Source organism: Chroicocephalus ridibundus, chromosome 10 (assembly GCF_963924245.1).
Source record: "Chroicocephalus ridibundus chromosome 10, bChrRid1.1, whole genome shotgun sequence".
Lineage (NCBI taxonomy): Eukaryota > Metazoa > Chordata > Aves > Charadriiformes > Laridae > Chroicocephalus > Chroicocephalus ridibundus.
Genome location: NC_086293.1, coordinates 1,216,226 through 1,223,749, shown reverse-complemented (window position 1 = coordinate 1,223,749; position 7,524 = coordinate 1,216,226).

Here is a 7,524-nt window from a genome sequence, read left to right as displayed (position 1 = left end):
AGGTGCGCAGCCAGAGAAAAAGAAAAGTTTCCTTTGTCTCAGGAGCAGAAAAGTCACCTAATGTGATGAAGGTTTAATCCCTGCAGATGGTCTGAAGCCACAGCATCTTTATTCTCTTCTCACTAGCATCTGTCAAAAAGTTGTCATCGCTGCTTATGCCAAATGCCGGACAGGGAACAATTTGTGTAAAACCTGCTCAAGATAACAAGCTCGTTAATAGCTTATATTCTTTGTAAGCGGCCAAGGTACACTTAGCTGTGACAGTTTTCTTTCAGTGGGCTGGGGAGCTGCTCTCAGCTGTGACAGGGCAGAACGGGTGGAATGCGGGGAACAAAAGCCCCACACAAAGGGAGCACTTTGGGTCTGGAACGTGTCTGGCTTCCTCCGGCTTCCTAGAGGCCACACAGTGACGGGCGCACGGTGAGATTCTCTAATTAATATTTCATTCTCACGGCAAGTTTCAAGTTATCCCTTGAGAGAAGTTAAAGGTTTGCACATTTTGAGGCAAAGTAACGAGGCTGGTGAGCTCGAATTAAGAAAGTATGTTGAAAGGAGCTGTTACAGTCTTTAACCTTGGGCAAGGGACACGTAAACCATACGGTATTGGTGCACTTTTTTATTGTATGACTTGTTCTATGTCCTGTTTTACGGGCTGCTCCAATAAATTTATACATAAATGCTGCTAGGAAACGTTCACCCCCTCTTCCCTTTCTACCTCCTCTGGACCGAGGCATCTGCTATTCCATATTCGGCGGAGGTGTTTGTTTTCCAAACCAACCCACCAAACGTATTTTAAGGCAGCAATAAAATAAAGTGGCTATGCGGCTGGAACTGCTGAGTTCAGCAAAGAAAAGTGAAAAACTGGCCAGCGGAGGAGAGTTTCTGCTGCCAGCACGTGCAAAGAGTCTAGATAAAGGAGGCTGGTGGTCATCCAGCCTTCCCGGTGAAGAGCCGCGTGACAGATGTGTGTAGGGCTGGACAGATGTGGCGCACTGGGCACTGCAATAACAGAACCACGTCAGTCAGTACCAGCAAGGTTGTAACCACCTAAGTAGCTCGAGGATGAAACTGCGTCACTCATCGCAGGCCTCAGCTTTTGAGTTCTCTATTCAAGGGAACGGGAAAAAGGCCGCTTGCCGGCAAAGCAGGCAGGAGCGATTCCCCTGAACTGCCCCAGCAAGCCACCGGCCAACCTGGGAATACCCTCCGGCTTTCAGCTGGAGCCAGGCAGCCCAGCAGCACCCTCCCACCTTTCGCCTGGCGCCGGAGGATGCTTGATGCTGGCCAAAGGGACGCGCACGGGCTGTAGAGGGCAGTGGCTCCCTGGAGCTGAGCCGGAGGGTGGCCCTGCAAGCCTAGGTTGGCTGGAGCCATCGGATGGCTACGGCGCTGTGTCAAAGCTGAGCGGCTCCAGCCAGCATTTCCTCATTCGCTTCACCGCGGGTTATTGCTAGGCAGCAGTCCCTTAATCCAGCTGTAATTCCTCAGGATACAGCTTGCTCGAGAGAGCAAAGTAATTACTGGTCTCAGACTTGTAAACTGGAGGTACAGTAAGAAAAATGATGCCACTATGTGTTGAGTGGTTTACCTATGAGCTTATCAGGTGCAATTTGAAGAAAGCCCTCCCTGGCTGTGCACAGAGAGAGAGAGAGGCACTTAATCCATCTAATGGCTCCCATGACATTGATATACCATCTCTTTCATTGCTGTGTTAAGGACCTCTTGAGCATTCTGCTCATGCATCACTGGATGACATTATCCTGGAGTGTTATGGCCGCACGCAGGTTAAAAACGATGCAGTGGTGTCCCAGGGGAAACCAGTTAAATTATTGCCCATTCACCACGGCAAAGCCCAGACCCTGTAGAGAATCCCTTGTGTGGAGCTCTGCTCAGGCTATTTGCCCAGTCCACTGCAGCGGGGCACCTCGCTTACAGGAAGCGTCTCACCTTCAGGCCGTGATGTGTAGCGCTGCACCGTCTGCTTTGAGAAGTTCTGCGAGACGTTCCTACGCAGCAGCATCTCGTTTGTTCGGCCTGCCAGCAAATGAGGGGGAGCATCGGCCCGCTGGGGCAGGGGGGTACATCATGGTGCTACAAAAGAAAGAAAATAGGCAGAGAAGGAAGGAAGGACAGGAATTTGGGGTGGTCGGGGATTTCTCAGTCGGTCTGTGAGCAGCACCACGTTAAAAAGGGCTCCAGCTCTGGGAAAGGGCTATGCGTGGCTATGTGTTCCACACCACAAACGCAGGGAAAATAAAACCTCTCTGAGACAGATGGGCCCCGTAGTGTAAAGCGGACCAAGAATGAAGAAGTGTGGGAGGGACTACACAAATGGCCTTGCGCTAAAAGTCCTCTGGTTATGTCATAGAAACCAACAGACAGACTTTGTTCTACCTTCCCGATTGAAGCATCACCACGAACAGGCCCTGCGCACCCGCGGGGTCCTCCCAGGGCTCTGCAGCACACGCGCAGCGTCTTTGTGAAGCGACGGCAGGTTTTGCATGACCACGAAGCAGTGTCTGCAGAAGAGCTGTGGCCACAGCAGGGGTCTTGCCCGTGGTGGCCACTGCCCTCTCCCAGCTAACAGCGAGCAATGAGTGACGAACACCACTGCGCTGCGGGCACGAGGCTCGCGTGCAGGCCAGGACGAGGAGCTGAACCGAAGATGCCCCGGTGACCTCGGGAAGAACGGGTGCATCGTGTTTTCCTTGGGCTGCCAAAGAAAGCTTTTTAAACAGTAAATGAAGGAGCAGTGTAAACACAAAGCCTTTTAAGACGTGTCTCCTTGTCACGTAAGTGACCGCTTAATTAATTTGGTGGAGTTGAAGGTGAGAGGAAGGCTCATGGTCTGCACATGGTGTGCAAACGCCTACCAGTGCGCGAAGGGGCGAGCCAAGGGGCGAGCCAAGGGGCGAGCCGAGCCGTGGCTGGCAGCTAGAGGCTCTTGCGTGCCTTTCTCCGAGAAGTGCGCCATGGAGCTAAATGTTTAGTAAATACAGTTAGCTGAGGGAAAGAAGTATGTAAAGTTTGACAGAAGAGCGACCTAAAAATGGGCCTCAAAGTGCGTCTTCCCAGCAGACTGGAAACAGAAGGAAATCTAATTAATTACAATTATTACACTTTCAAGAGAAGAGGAGAAGCAGACTTTCTCTCCCGATATACAGAGAACAACTTCAAAACTGTTTACACAAATGCTGTGAATTCTGCGGGGTGGGCACTACAAATCCATGTCAGATGTTAATGGAAAGAACGGCGCTTGTAGTGCACGATGGCACCGTGCCACTGTTTTAAGTAACAAACACGCTCTCCGCAGCGCAGTCAGAGGCTGCCCCGACCAGAGACGAAAGATGAAGGCAGGGTCTGCAAGATTAACATCAGGCTGTGCCAAACGTCCGTTATTGAATGATTCTTGTCAGTTTAAAGGTAGAAACAGTAGAAACGCACATGGTGTTAGTAATCGTTTAGCAAGAGCGGCCAACGGCCTCTCTGCACACACATGTACAGAAATTACCTCCCTGGCAATGGTATCCTTTGTATATTGAGCAATAGATTTATCGATTTCCAGTTGCCGGTCACTGTAGAAGTAAAACTTAAGGTGCACTTATTGTCCCTCGTGCAGGTACCTCCACATTGTCAAAAACCCTCCCCCAGATTTACGAAGTATTTCACCTGCATTTGCAAAAGTTCCCAATGTGGCACCCATTAAGCATAGTGAGGCTGCCCGAGGGTGTTCGATGTCCTCAGCCAACTTAGCAGGAGTAAACGCGAACGCTCTGCGGCCCCTTCAAATGGCTCTGGGGAACGCAACGCGTACCCTTGCTGGGCGCGGAGCCGGGCGGGCGGAAGGCAGCAGGATCTCCGCACAGCTCATCTCGCAGGGAACGTTCGGGGCAGCGCTCGCCGAGCGGAGCAGCAGGGCAGAGGGGGGCCACGACGGTCCGGGGGCTGCTAGACCAGTCGCGTGCTGACTGCAATTGCACAGTGTGAGATATTGTAAGGGAAAAAAAAAAAAAAAAAAAAAAAGTGACTTATCTATCCCACCGGCACCCAAACAGCTTTCACTCATGCTTGCTCCAGGCCTGCTGGAGAGCCCTGCTGAGGCGCTGGAGAGAGATCGGAGCTGTGCCAGGCGCCCTTGGTCTCTGTTGTCAGCACGAGGCTGCTGTGTTGATGGGAAGCACTGAGCCAGCCAGAGGGTAAATTGGGCTGCCCCCCTCCCCGCCCCCAACACACACACACCCCCTTTTCCTGTCTACGCTCTAGTTTTTATATTACATTTGTGTAGGATAAGAACTTGTCAAATGCAGAGCCCTCTGGAGTTTGTCCAAGAAGGGGTGGAGGAGTTGCCTGGAAATGGTGTTAACTGGCCAGGGTCAGCGGCCCATCTGTAGAGACAAAGACGCTATTACACTTCTACCAGCCATGTGCAGGGAGTGCGGGGATTGAGCTACGCACCCCGTCAGGGTTGGAACACACGGACGATTTGGGGGCACAGAGGAAGGGGAAAATCCTTGCAGGCAAAGGCAGCAATAACAATTCAGGAAATAGGCAAGAGATTTGGAATGACTGGACAGAATCACTGACTGAGGAATGATTTATAACAAGCCGCTGCATGTTCTTTCTAGGGAGAAGACTGAAAAAGCCAAGATAAACCAGGAGGAGAACAGCAAGAAGCCTCTAGCAACCCAAGAGGCCAGCAAGGCAGTCCTTTCTGAAAAGTCATCATGGAATTACCCGAGAAGCAGCAAGTGAAGGATGTTTGCAGCACTGGCCTCAAACCTTACTACTGGCTACGGATAAGGAAGGGTTAGAAATGCTTTGGAAAGTGTAAAGACACTGTTCAAACTTCTGATGGCCACGCTGCATGTATTGGAAACCGCATTGTCCAACAATTGAAGTTGCCCCTCTTGCTGTGGTTTGGAGGTGCGTCTGGCACCCCGGGCCAGCAGGCAGGCCAGGCTGGCCAGTGACCCGCAGCAGGAACGCACAGGGGCTGCCTTGCCCGTGGACAGCCCTGGGCCTTTGCTGCCGGAAAAGCCTCTCTGCTTGCCAATGAGGCCAGCTGGAGTTCTTGGTTAAGATGAAGCCTCTGGGCTCTCCTGTCCGTGCTTTCTAAAGGCGTCCAAAGGGGACTTTGGAAAAGCTAGGTTTGCCCCGGATGAACCTCAGGGACGTGGGCAGTCAGGTTCTGTGCTGCGTCGTCCCATGCCAGCCCGGGGCTACTGCAAAGGGGAGCTGGAGCAGCAACTGTTACCCCTTGTCACTGCACGAGGGCTGCAGCTCTGTGCCGGTTTGGCGGTGCACAGGCTCCTTCGGGCTGTAGCAGCTATAGAATCATAGAATCATAGAATCATAGGGTTGGAAGGGACCTCTGGAGATCATCTAGTCCAACCCCCCTGCCAGAGCAGGGTCACCTAGAGCAGGTTACACAGGAACGCGTCCAGGTGGGTTTTGAATGTCTCCAGAGTTGGAGACTCCACCACCTCTCTGGGCAGCCTGTTCCAGTGCTCTGCCACCCTCAGGGTAAAGAAGTTCCTCCTCATGTTTAGGTGGAACTTCCTATGTTCTATCTATGCTCTATCATCGTTTATTTCTAAGGGTGTTTTCTGCACGGAGCGACCCAGAGCCTTGCGGTGGCCCCCTCGGGCTGCTGGTAGCTGTACACTGGAAGGAGTCACGGGGCATCCTCCCCCCGCGCTGCAATAAACCTGGTAAACAAAGGCCGAAGGTGTCACCCAGCCTGGGGAGGTGCCAGGGGGTTTATCACAACAGGGACTGTTTCCTAGGCGGTGACTTTTTCTGAACTGTGAACTCCCCCAGCTGGTGAATGCCTGCTATTACCGCCAGGCACCTTCCCTCCGCTCCGAAACGTCTCTGTGAGGGACACGCTGCAACACCAACCCCAAAAACTCACCAGCGTTCGGGGCAGGCTGGTCAGTCGGAAGCCGGAGGGGACACGGGAGCGATGCATATCTGCAGGACGCCGCAGCGGCATAGCCGGGCAATGCGAGCGGGGCAGCGGCACCGCCGTCTCGTCTGCCATTTGGGACGGGGAACAAGGTCAGCGCGTGTTCACAGGTGCTTGGTGGGGTCTGTCTGCCTCTCGAAGTCTGAGCGCTGTGGGATGCTGGACGGGAATGTGGGAAGAGCCAAACCCCCAGCAGCCGCAGGCACAGCCGTTTCTCTATCAGTAATGCTCTATCAATATCCATGAGGGAACACCACACTTGGACCACTTCAAAGCGAGACTTCAGAGAACACAGCCACAAAACCTGGCCTGCGCCACGCGTTTCAGGTCGCTTGCACATTCTTTTGGCCTTTGTACATGAGATTCTCTATACATAACAGATCAGTGACCATCCCTGATGGAGCTTAAAGCCTTCTTTCATAAAAGTGTCAGGAAGGCGGCTGCACGGCATAAACGGGAAGGCGGCGTTGTATCGAAGGAATTGCTTAGCAGCACTCACCCTCACTTGCTCTTAAAGAAGCTGGTGGTGATGCAAGGGGCCAAGCCAAGGCAGGAGTTTGCAGCCAGCCAAGGTTGTACTGCTCGTCCACCCTGCGTTCATGTGGGCACCAACATGCTCTAGCAGCTATTGGAGATGGAGGTTGCCAGGAGCCGAAACACCCTTCAACAGGAAAATGAAACCCTGCCTTTTTGACTCTAGGTGAGCTTCTCCCCAGCTCGGTGAGTCAATAATTAAGATGTTTGCTGGCAATACGCCCACAGGAGTGGGAAGGGGGGGGTGCGGGGATGCAGGCAGGACACATCCCTGCTGGCAGTGGTTTCCCCACTCTTGGAGGGGAAAGGTGGGATCTAGGTGGGACTGGGAGCTCGCTTAGTGGGAAGCACCATTTATCAAAGCACTAGCATTTTTGCCTGTGGCTTTGTAAGAAGCTAATGGCCAACATCATTGACTAAGTTCTCTGCTGGACAGCAGTGAGAGAGGACCAACCTGCTGCCTCTTCCCGTACGCCCACCCAGGGCCACCCACAGGAACATTCCCATATATTCTTGCCATGCCGTCCTTGGCCAAAAACTTACCCTTGGCTGACAGCAACTTCTCAGCCTTCCTTCAGGTCCCTCAATCCAAGCGGGTTCTCGGAGCCTTCCCCTGGGAAACACTGTCTTCATCCACTGACCATGTCACCACTGCCTGTCTGGTTCGAAAGCTGACAACATCAACTGGGATCAGGTTTGCAATGCCTCAAACTGCAAGTAATATCACCAACCACCTCTCCTGTGCGCACCTGGCCTTTGCATTTGCCTGCTGTGCGCCACCGAGACCCACGACAGACACACGGTGTCGGTATTTCAGAGGCAAAGCCTCCCAAAAAGTAAGCAATCCCTCAACAGCACGCCCAGCCTTCTTAAGGAATTACTTGCAATGAAGCTTCATCAAAGGGCGACCTGTTTGAAGAGATGTGGCCAGTGAGAAGATCCGTCTTGTCCCATTGTGTCGCTGTCATCTAGTAACCAAACACAACATGATTGGGGTTCAAGGTCGCATCATGCTTACCTCC